Here is a 21,130-nt window from a genome sequence, read left to right on the forward strand (position 1 = left end):
GCCAGGACAAAATTGAAAGGGTGAAATTTCCTTTGTTTTTTAAGCCATTTGAAATCTACAGAATAAAACGCATTCAAACTTGACCAAGTAGCCTTGCAGCAGCGTTACGTATTAATCACGGTGAGCAAGGTAAGGTTACAACTCTGTTAACAAGATCGCACTTAACCGTTATGTGTCCGACAGCGTACTCTTTTGCAGATTTTAATTTATGAAATTCCAGTACTCTTTCCCAAACTGAAAATTGCAACTTAGTGACACCTTAGAATAATACCAAGCATAGCTTTTGGGAGCATAAAACTAATGATACAGTGATCGGGGGCTTGAGGAAGGGTTTTTGTATTTCTTTACCCCGTAACAGGCCGGCGGGGTACCCCGGTACCACCAAAACCGAAATACTAATAACTATTGGAATTTTTATCCAATTTGGATACATTTGGATGTTTTGAATTCCGGAACTCAACCACTTTTAGAATCTGTAAAAATGCATCTGATTCCCGGTTATTCAGATTTCCGAAAGTAAGTTTCAATACTGGGATATAAACTGTATAATAATATAATTGATCCCGCAACGCTCTTTCCGGATCAGGTACCCGCAAGGCCGCGAGTGACCGTTCCGAGGTTAAATCGTCATATGATTCAGTAACGATAAGAAAAAAACCATCCGAGACACGGAAATGGTGAGTGAAGCTAAGCAATCATGTGAAAAAAAATTCCCCCAGAGGCGAGACTCGAACTCGCAACCTTTGAGACTCCGGCCCAATGCACTAACCCTTAATCTATCCCTGGGTATGGTGACATCCCAGAAAGAACATGTGATTATCCCATTGGCAACGGTAATCGTACCCTGCCTGCAAAGCGAGGAATCACACACAACGGCAGCTGATCACCCCAACACATTTGATCTATTTAATTTCCCCGCTAGATACCAAGGCCCGGGTTTTTATAATCGTCTGATGTCTAATTTTTAGTTCATTACCCATCGTACTTCGGTGGGTGACAGAGTTAATGAAGACTTTGCAGGCAGGGTACGATCACCGTTGCCAATGGGATAATCATATGTTCTTTCTGGGATGTCACCATACCCAGGGATAGCATAAGGGTTAGTGCATTGGGCCGGAGTCTCAAAGGTTGCGAGTTCGAGTCTCGCCTCTGGGGGGAGTTTTTTTTCACATGATTGCTTAGCTTCACTCACCATTTCCGATCGTTTTTCCCCGTTGGATACCACCAGTCCTAAATAAGGTATTGGCACTTAAGCCAAAAGACCAAAAAAATGAATTATTAGTTCATCCGAGACAATTCTAACGACGAATACGGGTTCAATTTCATCGATTCTAAAATTTGATGGTTTCCTGAATTCAAAACATCCAAAAGTAGTCTAAAACTATTAAAAATTGAGATAGCTACACACTTTTGCATTTGCGGGTACACGGGTACCCTGTCGGCTTGTTTTCTTTTTGTTGGACACACAACGAATGATCTGTGGGCTATCGTCACCTTCTGTAGCGAAATGAGAAGCCTCCGACCAGATAGGAGGTTTGTGCAGGTGTAACAAGTCCGGAAGCACCTTTGCGGATTAAATCAATTAAGTCATGCTACGAAAAAAAAGAGTGGTTATTGGAAATTTGTAACTGTAAGTCGCTTGGCTTCCAGAGGATCGACCGAATTCTGCACAACGAGTTGCAAACTCGCAACCTCGGGGTCGTAGTATTGCAGAAACTTTGTTCGGCAGGTGTGAAAAAACGGACATCGAGCAGCCTACCAGATTAGCGGTACAACAAACGAGCTGAGTTTTATAGTGCTGGAGAAGATTCGCCTATGCTTGTTCCAGTAACAGCGAGAGACTGTGTGTAGTGAGAAGCAAAATTCCGTTTCTTCAAATACCGCATCATAAACGTTCACTGTCCACACAAAACGAGACCAGCGAACGACAAAGATGCATTTTAGGCCGAGCTGGAGCGTTTCTATGACAGCTGCTCACGATGGGATAATAAATTGTTTTACGGCGACATGAACGCCCAGACACACAGAAATAAATATTTTGCAATTTTAAATTTATTTTCATGCACATATTTGAAGGAAGAATATCAATGTAAAATTAAGTTCCAACACAAATACACACAACTTGTGTTTTCTGCCAACGATCTTCACAGCCACACAAATGTTAGTACAGCACTCGTGAGCATGGACGCCGAGGCTCAACATCTAGCAGCTACGATCTTGCTGCGGAAATACGTGCAGAAGCTGGAGACGGCATTACCAACAGAAGAATAGGTATGTGTGACTACTCTTGATGGCTGGAGCAACTTACGAAGCACCACAGGTAGCACTACTGAGATGAAGAGACGAATACGGCAGAGGCAAGAATGATGCAGCACCGTACGAGGGAGAACGAGAAACGATGCAGGCAAGCACGGATAAAAAAAACGGTATTCCACTTGGCACTCCACTGGGTGATTTAGAAGATTTAAGAGGAAGAGACTTTACCGGATGATTGTATGGTGAACATGGTGACCGGCGATGAGAACACCAGCAGAGAAATTCAGAGATGTATTCTGGCAGGTACTTTGGGCTCGGGTTTTAGTCGAACAAAGTACGATACGGTACGAAGCAAACCAGCTACAAATTGTTCATTGAACCGGTTGGCCAATGGGCTATGCAGATCCGTAGTGTTCGGTTAGCCAGGTTGACCCCCTGCCAAGCTTAGAGGGACGCTGAAATTTGCTGCATAAAATAAGTAAGGATAAATATTAAAATAAGTAGGGTAAATGCGCATAGCGTGTATAACGCTAAATTATTGTTCGTGAGTCAAATTGAAAAAAGGAGCACTAAACTGAAATTCCACCAAAAGTATCAAAACAGTACGCTACGACCCTATCAGTCCCATCTCAGATCTAAAGTTGATAAAAGATTAAATAACGAACTGCAATGACTTCCAATTGAAAATTGTTGCAAACATAACGCTCGCTTTCATAGTTGCATAGCAACAAAAATGGGACAAATATTTGATCGTGGACAGTAAAGCAGCCACCTCCTTAAAACTGTAGCAAATATCATGAAAAAAGTTAGATCGTTTATCAGCAAGGAGATACCCCATTTTTGGTGTTTCTTGAAACGCTGGAAGCTCGTTGTTTATCTCAAATTTCCAAGACCAGAAACTGTTTGCTTCAGCTTTGTGTCATCGCTTCCTATAGCTGTTGTATTCCGTCGCTCATGAGGAAAATGTTTATCTTTACAACAAATCTCGTTCGATTACAGTTTTTAGGAGCAGTAACAGATGTCTCACGTTGGGGATCGTCAGAGTCATAGTCTTCCTGAGCCAAGAGAGCATAACGATTTTTCGTGGTGAGGCGTAGCTCTCCTTAGTATTTCTGTCAAAAAGTGCTTAGAGCGTCTTTGAATGGGTTTTAATTCTCTGCGCACTTGCTACTCGCGGTTTTATTCTACAATAGTCTATTTACCTTTATTTAGTGCAAAACATGACGCGCGGTACGAACCTTGTTATAGAACAAGATCGACACAGCAATACTGCTAATGGTCACCCGATACAAGTTTGAAGGGACATACAGTTTTGTCCCGTCCTGTGCAATTGCCATTTAAAATCTTCAATCACTGGAGAAAACGGTCCTTGAAACAACACCGTCGATCTCAACTATGTGAACCGACATTTAGATGTTGTTAGTCCGTCATAAAGTCTCCTGAAAAAATGCTCGAAAACAAATCTGTAGTGAAGTATTTCTCAAAATATTTTGAAACTTTAGTAACCTGTTGGCACTCTATATTAATAGTTTCGATTTTCCGCGTCACTTTCGAAGGATTTCCTATAAATTAGTTTTCGTGCTTTTTATAAAAGTCCACATACTTCGATATCTTAATTTACTTCATAAACTATGTGCGGATAAGTCATAAAGTAAGTCACGATAAGTGTGCCAAGTGTCAAGTGGCGTCCAGGGCACAAAACTAAGACTCCGCCAAGGGCGCCAGAAGACCACGTTACGGCTCTGAGGCTATACAAGCGAAGTTGCAACGTACCATGGGTGTTTTCGAACGTAAGATGTTGCGAGCGATCCAAGGACCGATGCAGTTGGAAGTCAGCATGACAGCATGGCGTATGAACCACGAATTGCAACAGTTTTTTGGAAAACTATATATCGTTCACACAACAAAATGTGTGAGGCTGTGGTGAGTTGGGCACGTCGTTAAAGTGGCGGACGACAACCCGGTAAAAATGGTTCCCAAAACTAATCCGACTAGCACAAGTAGCCACAACGAGCAAGGTGGGTTGACTAAGAAGGGAACCTGAGGAGTCCTCGTGCTCTGTGAAGCTGGCGACAAACGGCAATGAACAGAGTGAGCTAGAGACGACATATCGTCGCTGTTGTGCTATCTTATGACAAACGCCATTTTGGGGTAAACTGAGTTAAATATGCCATATTGTTGGTCTAAAAAATCTCTACAAAATGGCGTTTTCGGAATTTTGACATCCTGCTTGGTTACTGAGATATAGCGAGAAACGTGCTGAGAAATTCTGTGATATTTGTTTAAAATGACTATGTCTGGGCATTGGCACAAGTTATCTTGATGTATTAGATGTTTTTCCATGTAAAAATGTCTGAGAAACACAATGGCAAAATCATTTTCAAAATAAAAATACACAAAATGTTAGAAAAAAGCAATTTTAGTTTTAAACTGGGAATATAGCATATTTGGCAACACTGTATCCAAAAATTATTAAAATTATTATTTTTTCTAGTTTCCCTGACTCATTTCCTTTAAAATGCATCTCACCGATTGTTTATAGACCAAATAAAGCCAAAGATATAAATAAAAGTTAATAATTTATGATTTTTTTCCATGGAAAATTTTCCAAACACGATTATGACACGCCATACAAATTTTGTCATCAATACACGTATGAGTGCGACTTTTGTTTACAGGTTTAGCAAAAACTCGTAATATAGTCAACCGATCTTCATAATATTTGAGAGATTGATACAGAATAGACAGAAGCATCAATTGTATTCTCTGAATTGTTTCTACTATTTACCAATTGCAAGATATTCAAACTCAAACTTTAAAAATCGTTTTTCTCGAAATGTTCAAAATGGCGCTTGTCATAAGATAGCACAACAGCGACGATATTGATACAGCAAAGGACATGGTGGCATTACACTGATTGGTACGGTAGGTAATAAGAGAGTTAAAGAAGTTAGTGCCAAGATCTCGGTGTTATCAAAAACCAATTGCAATTGTAAATGTTGGAAATTACCAATAGTTTGGAAAGGTTACTGAAAATAAATAAAACGCCGCATAACGTGTGGGATATATTTGCCACAATTAGATAGTGTTAATATAAACATAAGAAAAAAATTAACATCAAATTTACTTACGATTACAGCAGTAAGAACCCATTTTTTCTGGTTCCTTATTTGTGTGAAATAAACTTCAGTACTGATTTTTTTTTTCTCAAAAATAGTTAAGTTATTAACCCTTTCATGTTCATGTTTTTTCTAGTGCATGTAGGGTTTCAAAACTATTTTTTCTTGAAACACGAAAAGTCTATTGTCAAAAAGATAGGTGCTTCCATTGCAGTGCTAGAAGCTGCTCAATTTTTACCTTCCAATGCTCAATACAACTCTCCAAGAATATTAACAATAGTCCAATTGCATGGAAAACGTAGCCAAAGACAGTCTAAAATGATAAGTTTTATCAGTTTTCAATAATATTGCACCATAACGAAGATATATGAAAAAAATATTTTCCGTTGTCAACGTAAGCTGTCCCTGGCAGCACTGCTCCATCGGAATCGAGCCAGACTAATTGCAATAACTTCGCTTCTAGAGCTGATCCTTGTAACTGTTATTACTCAAATGAAAGGCAATAGTCACATTCATTAGTCTTACTTGTTTTTGCGAGCAAATCTTGCCTCAATCAAAAGTTATAGTTGTTTAAAAACGTTGTTGTCCACAAATAGCATGGGCACAAATGGGTTAAGAAAGGATTTTCTTAAAATAATTTGCGTTTGCATTTGCTAAGATCGTTACGTTTGAGGTTCAGGTTCAGATATATATTGTTTTGTTCCGTCAGATCCGTCGTACTTCTGATCGTCAACAATTAATCTTCTACAGGCGCCAAAACAAAATGAATTCAAACGTTTCACCCGCGCTTAACGTTTATCGCCATTAATGAACAATGATAATCACTAATAAATAATTAAATTATGTTGAGCAGCATCTGCCGCCCCCAATTTTGGCCGCTCGGGGCGGCTGCCCCCTTCGCCCCCCCCCCCCTTAGCGCCGCCACTGTATCATTTGAAAGCAGGTGGGCAACAGAAGGCGGAAATTGACGACTGACACAATTTTGAAAAACTAGAATGGCGGCTTCCTGTTAACACAAAACAGTGCAAACCTTTGATATGGATGTGATTTCAAGGGGAGTGGTGAGCAGAAGACCGCTATTGAATATTTATGATGTTTTTTTTTGTAACCGGAAGGCGCCTGTGTGTATGCGATCAAGGGTAGATTAGTATTCTTGAAGCGTTAAATTACCGATTTTCAGTATATTTCCTAAAGCACGACAGAACCTCCTCAGATTTTTCATGTGGGCGGACGAAATTTATTCACGTGTCTCGATATTTACAAGATGCAAATAATTTTTCAAGAGAAACTATACAAAATGTAGTCAATTTCTGTTCATTGGGAAAAAGTTACAATCCGTTTGAACTGTTGTAATAATTTCGTGTTGACACCCTGTGTATCGTTAGATTGCATAGCATATGGCGTCTTGTTTCAAAGCTACAAAGGAAGCGTTTGAACTGGTCAAATGCTTTCTCAACGCACCATCAGCCATACCCGAAGAGAAAACACTCCAAAATTCAAAACTAATTAAATTCATGTGAATTTCTTAATGAGCTGTTCGTCAGCACTCGATGCCAAATCTTGTAGCGGTACAGCGATTATGTTATCATCCAAATTCGGGAATCTTGACTTCAACATTATCATACTCATTCCGTGTTGTAGATTGTTACAATTCATAAAACATTCTGACTCGACCAGGCTCCTTAACGTTAACAGTACTACATTCCTTGCATGGTGTAACTGGATAAATTTCATTGCTCAAAATATACACATCGCGAATATAGGAGCGGACCCTGCATTACTTGAAGTCAAACGCAGCTGTGTAATATAACCGAAATCGTGCTTCCTTATTTCACAAAAGACCGATAAGCCACTATGTTCTTATAGTTAATACCTCAAGTGAATGAGTGATTTTTTACCGTGGAAATGAATGTTGCGCCAACCGGTAGTCAAATTATTTCACGACACCAGAATTATAATTACGTCTGATAATTTTGTTTCGACCACGATTTGTGATCTTCAACAATGTCGTTCTCAGCCAGACTGAAAATGATACTGATCACAAGTCGTGAACTAGAGAGGCGTATCTGTCGATACAAGTGAGATAATAGCGGAATCAAAAGTTTTCTAACACATTCTTCAGTGTCAAACAATTATTGGAATATTAGTTGCATTTTTTCGTTTCAAGGTGTATTTAGAAACTCGGTTGTACAGAATCGAATGTAAACATTCATATCAATCAGCACTACTGTACAAAAAGCGCCACCTATCCGAGTCCCCTCAGTGTCGACCCGGTCGCAAACGGCACAAAATTATAAAATCACATCCATTTTGCGAGTAACAAATGAACACCCATCGACTATAAACATGACTTAACGTCTCACACTCACATTATTATGGCAAATAGCACACACTCCCCGGGCAGGACCAGCATTCGACTCGGACGTTCCGTGCATAAATATTTGTGTGCATAGAAAAAAAGCGGACCTTCGGCTATCCCCACTATCCCTCCCACCCCGTGACGCTTATAACATCGAGACCTCAAAATGCCTGGTTCCCCACGGCTAGTCAGGCAGGCAGTGCAAAAATCTTTCCAACTTTCTCTCTACTCTGTCCGAACGGGCAGCCAGCCAGCCAGCCCATTGTACAAACCCCTTCTGTGCAAAGGTCCAACCAACAACCGATCCACGGGTACCACCCTCTCAAACGCTTCGAGGTTTCACCGTAATGCATATATGCAAAAATTCGCTCGTAACGTCGTTGCTGATGGTTGAAAGGCAGCGAAAATAATTTACATTACCAAGCCAACCGAACCGTTGCACCTTCGGAGACCTCAAACACAAGCGAGCACCCACTCCATGGTCGATCTAATTTCCTCCTAGGAAGAAGCGAACTCGGTCCCTCCCGCCACCCAAGTGCCCCGTCCTCCCCCTCTTCATCAGGGTCTTCTCGCGGCTTCCGAAACTCCGAAACAAAAAAGAACCCCTAATGTGGACAGCGATCGGTTGGCGCAATAAAGAAGTCATGTGTAGGTTGGTTTCCTTCGATTGCATCTTGGTTTTGGTCGTTTATTTCTCCACATTCCCCCTCGACGACTCATTACTTATGCATTAGGAGCTTCGCCGTGTGTGAATTAGCCATGCAACAAAAGGCACACTGGAGGGCAACAAAAAAATGAGACAATTCAGTGAGGCGCAATCCATCCCCGCGGAAACTTTCCAGCAACTGTTTGAATTGTTGGCGGTGGCGAAGCTGATTTCCATCAATAGTTTCTATTTCTGTTGGCTGCGCTTCTATCAGCCGGCAGTCAGTGCAATGGAGCAATAACCATAAGGTGGATTAACGACAAAAAATGGTTGTTTTTTGCGTTATAAAATTTTCAGTATCTTTCGAATCAACATTGTAGTTCGAAATAGGCATGGAAATCGATAGTCGCTCATCCGTTTACGTTTGGTTGGCTACCTGATCAGAATGAAATAACAAGATTATAACAGAACACAATTTTTGTAACATATTGTGTAATAAATTAGGTCTCGTTAGTAGTTAAAATAACAGAAATTTATAACAAGTAACAATGCGAGATATAGTTTTGAAATATTTCTTTTATGTGTTTCTGATCGGGTAGGTGAGAGTTTTAGTAGGATTTTTTAATCGAAACGCATCTCAGTAACGTTTAATGCGCTGTCTTCGATATGTGAGAAAACCTACCGAAGAATATATTTCTCAGGGAAGCATCCTCGAATACTTACTTTTTTCTTGTACATCAATGACATTTGATTTATCACGCTGGTAGGATTCAAACTGATCTACTGTCTAAATTTGATATATTTCTAAAAAATATTGTCGGACGGAGTCGAATGGCATATGAGAATCGGTCCTCCGTGCCTCTGTTAGATTGACCATATTTGGAGTGGTTGCATAACCTTTCTGCATGAGAAAAGCAAAAGTAATCGAGAGAAAAAAAAATTTATTGCCTTCGAAAAAAATAAAAAATTAGTCGCCGAAACGTCGGGCAGTACGAAACAGTCGTTCCTGTAGTACAACCCGTAAACACTGAACATCCGTAAAAATCAACCAATTACTCAGAATCACATTTTTCGATTTTTACCAGAGTCAGTCATTGCTCTGTGTAGATCGTTCAATCCATGGTGCGTCAAAGGACGTGTACGCCGCCACGTATAAGACTTTCCGGAACGACGGGTTACCCGCTAGCTATCAAAAGTGCGCATCGTTCGAAATACGAATGAAGAGTTTGATAAAAGTCAAGCAACGTAGTTACTAGCGCCGGTTCGTTGACGAATTAACAAGAAAAACATTGATCTTTTAGGAACGGCCCGGCGTGTACGAATCCAAAACACAGTACTAACGAGAACGTGGAGTATTCAAACCATTGGATATTAGGTTTCGTGAAGAAGGTTAATGCAACAATGAACGAAACATCTTTTTCGATGGTTTGTTTCTCGCTTGCTTTCCTGTAATATAAAAATAAATCGTCAGGACCAGATAGAATCAAATTCAACTTTTTAAAAAATCTGCTAAACTCTGCCAAGAGACTTCAGTAGAATTTGTTCAATAAGTTTCTTGAGGGTACATTGTCCCACATGATTGGAGACAAGTGAGTGTCATCGTCATTCAAAAACCAGGAAAATAAACCTCCGACCACAACTCGCATCGACCGCTGCTTGAATCGCTTTCTTATATCCAGAAGTTGTTGGAGAAAATGATCTTGTTTCGCGTAGACAATTGGATCGAAGCAAATGGCTTACTGTCACATACACAATTTCGCTCCCGCAAAGGCAAAGGGATGAACGATAGCCTTGTGCTGCTATCAACAAAAATTCAAATGGTCTAAATATGCTAGCAAAGAGCAGATGGTATCAGTTTTCTTGGATAGTAAGGAGGCTTTTCGACTCAGTTTCTATCAACATTCTTTCTGAGAAACTGTACAGACAGTTCAAGTCTTCAAAAATGCATTCAAAAGGACTTAGAATATTTTTAAAAAAATCGCGTTGATTGGAAAATTTGCGTAAAAAAACCGCGCTAATCCACGAAGAAAAAATCGCGTCAATTAAAAAATTCGCGGAATTTGAAAATCCGCTTAAAAACCTCGCAAAAACCGTGTAAAAACCTGAGTGTATTTGTCCCATTTTATATGGGATTTCCTATCTTTATGGGACTGATTTGAGATCACAGGCAGTAAACTGGTTAAAAGTTCGGTTGATGTTGGATGATCAGCATATAGCCTGTAGACAACTGAGAGCGGCTTGTAAGAAAATAAAGGGAAAGTTTAATGTTAATTTCGCAAAAATCCCCATATTTCACTACGTGATATTTCCAGAAAGGTCCGTTTGCAAAGTATCGTCTAACTGGTTAAGACAAGAGCAAAATCACATGTATACAAGATTCAGGACTATTTTACTTCGATTATAAAGGCTTCAATCTTGAAGTCTCCTTTTTCGGGCTAGACTCGGTTGATTTACATCAAAATACCGGGACACTTTACACTGGAAATGATAAGTTCGAAGTGAACGATAGTTTCGGAATGAAGAAAATAACGAAATTCGCCTCGGCATATTTGGCAGGCAATCTGTACTTGTGGAAAGCGAAATCAAATAATGGTAGGAAGAGGCTCCATCAATAGTGGGATTTTGAAAACGGAATGCCTCCAATGTCGTCTTTTGCTTTTTTTTGGAGTAGCGCTATGAAAAAACACTATTTTTGCCACATAATTCGCAGATTGGGGGGGCATCTCTTGTCAAAAAGAAACTGTGTGTTAGACGAGTATGGCCGATCCTAAGTCGGGTCAGTACACGTTGGTCAACTGCATTGTCTCTGTCTCTCCAACGTGTCGTGTCAAATTTAACTTCTCTCAATTTACTATCCCGTGAAGCAAACCACTGCTCCTCCCAATGTCGACGCATTGATGATTTTTCCTGTCTCCACGCATCTCCCGCGGGAATAGGTGCGTTAAATGCCGGTTGACTTCTCGCCTCATTAGCAAGTCGATCGGCTTCATTGTTGCCGCGAATACCGGCATAACCGGGAATCCAGCAAAATTTCACATTTCTACCACGTGCCATATTTTCCACCTCCTGTATCAGTGGATGTTTAGATCTGCCTGATTCTAGGGCCAAAAGGCAGCTCGCCGAGTCCGTAAGAATTAGTAAATTATTTATATTTGGCACGAAGAGGGCCATTCGGATGGCATACGCTTCGGCAGAGAAAACGCTGTACTGCTTTGGAAGACTGCGCGATTGTGCCAATGCAGCTGCGTAGAGACCGGCACCCACTGTATCGTCGCTTTTGGAGCCATCCGTGTAGAATACGGACGTTTGCTGAAATTAGCTGGTTAGCATGTTTTGGATGACGGGTCGAACTTTTTCTGGAGGGTCGCCTGCTTTCACGACTTTCTTCACATCCCCTACAACAGACGGTTTTGATGTGTGCCATGGTCGATGCCCTTGCTTGACAATTTGTGCTACCGTGTTCAGTGGTTCTCCAGTTAGTTCCTGGATACGAGAAGACGCGCGGGTTACCAGAGGAAGGTTAATACTGTTACGGTCATTTGCTAACAGTCGAATGGCCAATCACGCAATGGACTGTACCGCCAGTATTTCAAAGGGTAGAGTACCCGCTTCGGCCATGATTGACGATATTGGACTGGTAACGAAAGCACCGGAAGCAAAATGGATCATCCGATTATATGCAGGTGCAAGTGTCTGCAGGCTAGCTTCACCTCCTCTGCTAACTAGTCCTACTCCGTATAAAAGTTTTGATGTCACAATCGCAGAACCAACTTGTAATAGTGTTAATCGTTGGCCACGCGGAAGTTGAGCACCAATCACTCTCATTACCCGTAGCCTCGATGCGCATGCTGCCTTCACCATCTTGCAGTGTGCCTTGAAGCTTAGTACCGGTCCAGAGTAACACCGAGAATTCGTAGCCGGTTTGTGTAAGGAATGGCGACCCGGTCGATGGTGATGTTGCGCTAAGGATTGCGTCGCGCATTGGGGCTACAATAAAAGATAAATGACTTTGTGGCGGAGATCGCGAAGCCAACACTTTTCGCCCACTTGTCGACAGCTTTAACAGCAGCCTGTACTTTACGATGCAGCGCATCCGATTTTCTACCTCGCAGAATTAGAAGGATGTCGTCTGCGTACAACAGTATCTCCACTCCATTTGGAACAACTTTGAAGATTGACTGCATCGCGATGAGAAACAGCTTTACTGACAAAACAGAACCTTGGGGGACTCCATTTTCTAGGCTATGGACGCGCGAGAGTTTTCCTCCTAAAGGGCGAACACGAAATTATTGCGACACCGAAAATGTCATGCCAATTTTCTTATAATGTTTAAAATCAAACCAAAATTTTAGGATAGTTTTATACATATATTTACTTCAAAAATCAAAAGAAAAGTTAATCGATGGAGCCTTGAGTGTAAAATTGAACGCATTTTCGCTTGATGCCCTCCATCAAAGTCTTTACAGTGTCATCCGGTACCAGTTTCTCAGTTTTTTCATTTTCTTAACGTGTCCTTCTCGTCTTTGACTGTCTTCTTGCTCTTCCGAAGTTCCCGCTTCATCATTGCCCAGTACCGCTCCACAGGGCGCAGCTCCGGACAGTTTGGCGGATTCATGCCCTTTGGAACAAAATGGACAGAATTGGCCTCATACCACTCCAAGACACTTTTAGAATAGTGGCATGATGCCAAATTTGGCCAAAATAGCGGAGCTTTGTCGTGCTGCTGCAAGAACGGCAAAAGGCGCTTCTCGAGGCACTCAGATTTGTAGATCTCGCCATTTACTGTGCCCTTTGTCACGAAAGGCTCACTCCTCAGTCCGCAAGAGCAGATGGCCTGCCAAATGAGATATTTGGAGGCGAACTTCGACATTTTCTTCTTCTTAAATTTGTCGTCCACATAGAACTTGCTCTTGCCGGTGAAAAACTCTAACCCCGGAATTTGCTTAAAATCGGCTTTTATATACGTTTCGTCGTCCATCACATAGCAACCATATTTTGTCAGCATCTTCTGGTAGAGTTTCCGTGCCTGAGTTTTAGCCGTCGATTGTTGCCGCTCATCGCGGTTTGGGAGGTTCTGTACCTTGTATGTGTATAGTCCAGCTCTCTTCTTTGCATTCTGGACGTAGCTCTGCGACATGCCGATCTTTTTAGCCAAATCACGGTTTGAGACGCTGGGATTTGCTTTAATCATCCGCTTCACCTTTCCCTCAGTCTTTTTGTTCTCCGGTCCCGGTTTTCTTCCAGCTCCTTTGCCGTGGTCCAACGTCAACCGCTCCTGGAACCGCTTCAACGGTTGAATGGTGAATGTTCAACATTTTTCCCAACTGCCGATGCGACAGGTCAGGAAATTCCAGGTGTTTGGAAAGAATTTGTTCTCTCGACTCGCTTTGGTTCACCTCCATTTTCGTTGAATCGAAAACCACGACTTCGAGTTTGACAGCATGTAAACAATACACATCAATGAGAAAGTGTGCAAAATTTGGTTGATTTTTACCCAATGGTAAAAAAGTTATGCCCTGTTGAATGTGTCGCAATAATTTCGTGTTCGCCCTTTACACAAACTTGAAACATTCGCTCAGACAGGAAACTTTGTAGTAGGTTCATCATACGGCCACGTATTCGCCATTTTTTCAACGTTCGTAGGATTCCATATCGCCACGTCGTGTCGTACGCTTTCGATAAGTCCAAAGACGCTATTAGACTGTGTTCATCTACTATTGGCAATGATTTCTCTAGTTCAGCGAGATACGTTTCCGTGCCACGCTCGAAACGAAAGGCGTGTTGTCGCTTATCGAGTCGCCCGCTTGACTCTAATTCGGTAATCAGACGTCGATTGATGATCCGTTCAAGCAGCTTTGCCAAACAGCTAGTTTGCGATATAGGTCGGAAGGCTGCAGGTCCGGATTCGTTACAGTTTGGTTTTGGGAGAGGGACGATAAGAGCATTCCACCAGCAAGTTGGGAATACGCCGCTACGCCAGACATTGTTCAGTAGCTCGAGGAGGATCGTTTTCACGGACAGCGGAAGTCGCTGAAGCATGAGATATCCTACCATATCGGGTCCCGTAGAAAGACTCGTTCCTTTATCTAGCGCCCACAATAGTTCATCAATGGTGATATCGATATTATACATGTCGTTGGAGTCAGGGAATCGGTCTATACGTTGTCGTTCGGGGTTTCGTTTTTGAAATTTTGGTGGATAGCTGGCTGTTGCTGATCTCGCCTTGTAATATTTCGCTAACTCTTCCACTACTTCTTTGAGGTCATTCGTAAATCCATCAGCTTGCTTGAGAACCAAAGTGTGCTGACGTCGACCGCCACGCAGGGTATTCACTGTGCGCCATAGTTCAGTAGTCGTGCTGTTCGGTGAGATTTTCTCCACAAAATCCTCCCAGGACTGCCGTTTGGCTGTTTTAACCGCTTTCCGTGCTGTTGCCTTCGCCTCCTGGAACCTTTTCAAGGCTGCGGGTTTTTCAGGATCGGTGGTCTGCATACGACGTAGGGCTCGAAGATGTTTGCGTCGCTGTTTGATAGCTTCTTTCACCTCGGGACACCACCATGGAACCGCTTTTGGACCAACTCGACCGCTGGATCGTGGTATACACTTGATGGCTGCTTCAATGATTTTGGATGTGCGACACCTTATCCTACACTGCAGGAAGTACGACACAGAAAGACAAGAACTCAACATTGATCAACCAGGACGAAAACGAAAAGAAAATTTTGGAATTTTTACGAAAAACTGAATTGTATACAAAATTGTAAACTACAAATTTTCTTCTGATACGAATGCATCATTCAAATGATGTAAAGTGTCATTAATAAACAAACAAACAAACTATTTTTGCCGGATTTACTCTCTAGTCGCTGTTCCAAAAACGTGCTGGAATTGAATGAACCTAATTCAGCAGACAAAAGGGTTACACAGCGTGTCAGAACCGATGCAGGTACTATTTAAAACAACCATGCCAAGACAGGAACTGTGTCAGATAGAAGGTCACTTCATCATGACGCCTATTTTCCCAGGTCGAGAGAACCGGTATGAGTCCGTCAGTCCACTACGATGCAAAACGCTATAGTTACTATGGTGCTAATTACTGAGGAGACGAAGTTGAAACGAGCAAAAGTTATAGTTTTGGAACACTTCACGTACAAAGAGTGGTTTCTACCACATCTTCTCCATAGGGAGTCTTTTTCATCCTGTATTATTTGGGTAATTTCTTTATCCTTATTTCTAGATCAAGCTTCATATCGGTGGCATAATTTTCAAGAGAAAAGAAATGTCGTTAATGAATAAATCGAACAAAAGAGGGCCTGGATGAATGTCTTGAGGGATCCCAGGAGATGTGAATGCAATAGTATTCCCTTTACAAATATTACTCTACTAATTCCTGATAGTAATAGAATTAGTCCCTAGTAATAATATACACTCTCAGAATAGACATAGAAACATAACTAGAAAATGTTTCCAACTTCCCAACACGGGAACATCTTCGACGGCCGTAGTTGTGCCGGGCGAATTGCATCAAGAACTCTGCCCTCGTGTGGATACGATGCCGCTGAAATGCAAATAATTAAAGCAAAAGAAAAGCAACAACAAAAAACTAATTTGGTTTTTATGCTTCCCTGCTGCCTGGTAATAAACATAACCCATTCCCGAGCTTGTTCCGCAATGCTATTGTACTGGACCTGCTGTTGTTATTGTTGCTGCTGCTGTTGTTATTACAGCACAGTCTTGGCTGAATTTGCACAAAAAAAAACAGTCGCCTCTCCTGGCGGGGACGGTCGAATCATGGCCACCGACTGCTGCCTCCGCCGCCGCCAACCCTATCCCGGATCAGCAGCGGGGGTGGTGATGGTGGGTGTCCCAGTTTCGCGTCTTGAGCGCGCCCATGGGTGGAAATTTCCCTGCGCCATATTTTATTTTATTCCATTTGCGATTAACTTTGCGCTCGCTTCTGCCTGCTGCCGCCATTCCAGTAAATGCTCGGACCAGGTAATTTCCTGGAAGCGCAAAAAGCAACCATCAATGGCGCGCTGGTTGGCTGGCTGGCTGGTTGGTTGTCTCGTTGCACAGAACGAATCTAATTACATGCAAGGAAATCTGCGGGAAAGGCAACGCACAGTGGGGAAAATGTGGAAGTTTTTGGTTTTGTTTGTTGACGACAGAGATAAATGAGTAAAGATTGAAGGGTGAAAAGTGAAAAGTGACTGGCGAACAGTGAAGAGTTTAAGAGTGAAGAGTGAAACGTGAAGAGTGAAAAGTGAAGAGTGAAGAGTGAGCTATGAAGAGTGAAGAGTGAAGAGTAAAGAGTGAAGAGTGAAGCGTGAAGCGTGAAGAGTGAAGAGTGAAGAGTGAAGAGTGAAGAGTGAAGAGTGAAGAGTGAAGAGTGAAGAGTGAAGAGTGAAGAGTGAAGAGTGAAGAGTGAAGAGTGAAGAGTGAAGAGTGAAGAGTGAAGAGTGAAGAGTGAAGAGTGAAGAGTGAAGAGTGAAGAGTGAAGAGTGAAGAGTGAAGAGTGAAGAGTGAAGAGTGAAGAGTGAAGAGTGAAGAGTGAAGAGTGAAGAGTGAAGAGTGAAGAGTGAAGAGTGAAGAGTGAAGAGTGAAGAGTGAAGAGTGAAGAGTGAAGAGTGAAGAGTGAAGAGTGAAGAGTGAAGAGTGAAGCGTGAAGCGTGAAGCGTGAAGAGTGAAGAGTGAAGAGTGAAGAGTGAAGAGTGAAGAGTGAAGAGTGAAGAGTGAAGAGTGAAGAGTGAAGAGTGAAGAGTGAAGAGTGAAGAGTGAAGAGTAAAGAGTGAAGAGTGAAGAGTGAAGAATGAAGAATGAAGAGTGAAGAGTGAAGAGTAAAGAGTAAAGAGTAAAGAGTAAAGAGTGAAGAGTGAAGAGTGAAGAACGAAGAGTGAAAAGTGAAGAGAGAATAGTGAATATTAGGGAGCGAGGAGTGAAGAGTGAATTATGAAAAGTGAAAAATGAAGAGCAAGAAGTGAAGAGTAATCAGCAACGAATGGAAGGTTCAAAATTTGAACGTAATAAGTTAAATTTGAAGTAACAATTAACTAATTTTCAAAATAAAAAATCGCACCTATTCCAACCATAAAATCACAGCGCAAAATCATGTACGAATAACTTACAAAATAAACTCAATGTAACCCCATGTGTAGCCGGCTTCAATGCATATTTGATGTTTGGGTGCTTCTCGCAACAACACACCAGCAAGTCGTTGAACTAGTTTAAATGCATTTTCTTGCGACTTCCGGAGATCCACCAGGGCGCCCTCCCCGCTCCCGTGTATGTGACCCGATACCAGATACCAAGGCCCTGAGAGATTCGCGAACAACGTGCTTCTTTGTCAAGTGCCGTTCTTACTTTTACTGCCCGACGACGTACTGTCCCGTCCTTTCCCCGTCTCTCCCTTCCGCATCCTCTGGAAGCGCTCGAATTTCTCTTCAAATTATCTGCTTCTGTTTTCTACTGTATTTTTTGTTGCTGTTGTTTTTTTTCTGTTGTTACTACACCATTCCACTCAGCAAGCTCAATGGTTCACTTTAATTAAAAATCTCCTAACCCACAAACATCGTTCAGCGAAAAAGAAGGCAAGCACTTGGCAGCCACAATCAATTCGAGTGGACGTCTCGAGGGTCCTCACGTGCGGCAGTACTTGGCTACCGTGTTCCTGCCGCGCTGAGAGTGTGTGTGTGTGTAGTGATGATGGGATGTGTGTTCGGTCGACCGAATTACGTAACGGTGGAGTTGCTTGTTTTCATTTTCGTTGTTGTTGTTATTTTTCTACTTCACTGGGACCAAGACCAAGCTTACCGCAAGTGAACAACTTTTTAGTGAAAGAGGGAACTATGATTGCTCTTTAATCATTTCACACCGCGTACTCCTAGAGCCGTGGGTCCACGGTTCAGGGCTCAGGGTTAAGACGGTCGGCCAGAAGCGAAATCAGGAGCGGAGGGTGTAAGAGCGAAAATATTTTGATACTTGAACTTTTCTCCACCGGTAGCCCGGGTCTGTAGAGCTTTGGAGAGCAATCCAGGAGGCACGATTTTCGGTGAATTTGTTTAAAACTCGGTAGCGGTTTGGCAAATAATACCTTAATCGTTAGTTGGCATAGGCGAGTCGCTCGATCGCTGTTTGAAAAAGCCGAAGTGTTGATGTTTTTGAGTCTGCTCAGTGCCTTAGATGTGATTTGATTAAAGAAGGAGAAACTTCGCAATCCAATATCCCTAAATAACCAAAGCTTGATTCGAATTGAAATTGGGTTTACTAGTGTCATTTGTCAATGCACATTACGCTTGGCAAACTTCCTACTTCATTTCTACGAATTCCACAATTTAATAGAGTATTGCAATGATTGTGAGTAGCAACTTTGTATTGATATATTTCTTACCAACTTTTAAATTCCAAACAACTGTGGTGTACTGTACTGTAGTACTACTCATGTTTAAAAGAAGGAAAAATCTCATTGAAGTTATTGTTTAAAAATATTCTAGTTAAATTACAGTTGAGGTAACGATAATCCAATCCGATTGCATTAATGTTACCTCAAATGTGATTTAACGTGAACTTTATTTCAACAATACCTTCAATGAGATTATCCTTCTTTTAAACATGAGCAGTACTTTTGAATTTGGAAGTTGGTGTATAATATATTAATTAAAAGTTAAATTTACATAATTATTATGCTTGGTATACAGTCATGATACGCTGGTTGGGAACATCACACTACTGTCTATTTAACAAGTTTTTTTTCGTTAGTTGGAGCAAATGACAGATGTCAAAAGTGATCGATTTTAAATTAAACCATTGCACAACTAAAAAACAAAAACCCATTTTAACAAATCGAACCAACGAATTGCGACTGTACTTGCAGCATTCTTTGAGATTTTTTTATTGAGCTCTCCGGCGATCGCGTAAATGGCTCACTGAACTAGGAACCACTAGTGCTTAAAGACGGTTAAGTAGGTGTTAAAAAATATTTTTTATATTTTTATTGCGGCTTGAAGACCACAGAGATTCAATTTTGGGATGTTTTAAATAAGGTATTGGAACTGGAAAAAAAAACTATTTGTATAATTCGAACGGCAGGTTCGCTCCCGTCATACCTCTGTTAACTGGGCAAGGGACAAGAAATCGACAGTCTTTATTAGCTCTGTCACCCACCAAAGAACGATGGGTAATGAGCTATAATTAGGCACCAGACAATAATAAAAACCCGGGCCTTGGTATCAAGAGGGAAAATTAAATAGATCAAATGTGTTGAGTGGCAACTGCGGTTGTGTGTCATCTCGCTTTAGAGGTAGGGTACGATCACTGTCGCCAATGCGATAATCATATGTTCTTTCTGGGACATCATCATATCCCAGGGATAGCATAAAGGGCCGAAGTCCCAAGGGTTGCAGGTTCCAATCCTGCCCTTGGGGGATTTTTTTTCACATAATTGCTTTTGCTTAACTCATCATTTCGATCTGTTTTTCCCTGTTGGATACCACCAAAAAGTCTTAAAGTTTTGGATGATATCTGCTGAATCAGTCTTAACAAATTATCCAAGGCGACGTGCTTTTTGTGAGACTTTCAGTGACTTGATTTCATCTTTATCAAGGAATCTAGTAAGCTTTGTGAACTTTCCTCTCTGTTGTCTGTTTGTCTGTGACATTTTTGCACTTACAGAAATGTTTCGGATAACCTATGTTGGACACAAAAACTCTTAACAAAAAAACGAAACGGTACTGTAAGTATAGAAAAGTCGAAGAAAAACAGACAATATAGACGGAAATTCACAAAGCTTTCCAGATTTCTTGATATAAAGTCACCGAAGCTGTCGGACAAAGACTCGTTTTTTTTTGAAAATGCTTGTGACTGATTCAGCTTATAATATCTCAAAATCTATCTTTATTTTCAATTTTCTTTTCAACACGATTATTTTCAAATTACACTCCCTACATTTTTTCATCAGTAATAATTCTGCAAAATCTGAACATAATGATCTCAGATTCTTGCTTTGAGTCAAAACCATTCATACTATTATTTAACCACATTTGAAATCAAATTAGGTATAAAAACTATCGTTAAAAACTAAATTCGACAAAATGATCCATTCGGCGAAATAACGCTCGACGAAACGATTCTCTCTGCTAAATGACATTCGGTAGAACGGACCTTTCAGCAAAACGATGTGGAATTCGGTGCGATGGCTTTCGGCGAAATGATCTAGACCATTTCTTACGCCGATGACGTTTTTGCCTGGTTGCCTTCAGCTCACAATATCTCGTTCGGCTGTTCTGACGTGAAGCCGCTGCAAACATTCGGTTCATAGTCTCTGCTTCTTTTTTTCTCGGCTGTCGCACTTTAACACTCAACCTATCGAACCAATCGTGTCAGTCAATCGCTGATTTTCACCAAAAGTGTCAAAATATCCCTCCGATTAGCAAGAAAACAAATGAAAATAGAGCGCCAGCAAGTCTGTGTCAACACAAAACAAATATACGGTGAAAAAATCGACTAATTCTCCGGTGAAAAAGGGAGATATTGTGTGCTATTCACCTTGAGAACTTGTTTGAGTTATAATCACCTTTCTTGCAGAATTGTGAGTTTTCATATTAGGCGAAGTGCTTTGCTCATATAAGTGAAAAATTGAATACCTGGTTGTAGGTTAGATGAGATAAGATATATCAGTTGAGAGAGAAGTAATGAGTGAGCGAAGAAATCTCAGTTATGAGAGGTGAGAGACCAACAAAATGATGTTAAGGGATG

Source organism: Topomyia yanbarensis, unplaced genomic scaffold (assembly GCF_030247195.1).
Source record: "Topomyia yanbarensis strain Yona2022 unplaced genomic scaffold, ASM3024719v1 HiC_scaffold_5, whole genome shotgun sequence".
In the NCBI taxonomy this organism is placed as follows: domain Eukaryota; kingdom Metazoa; phylum Arthropoda; class Insecta; order Diptera; family Culicidae; genus Topomyia; species Topomyia yanbarensis.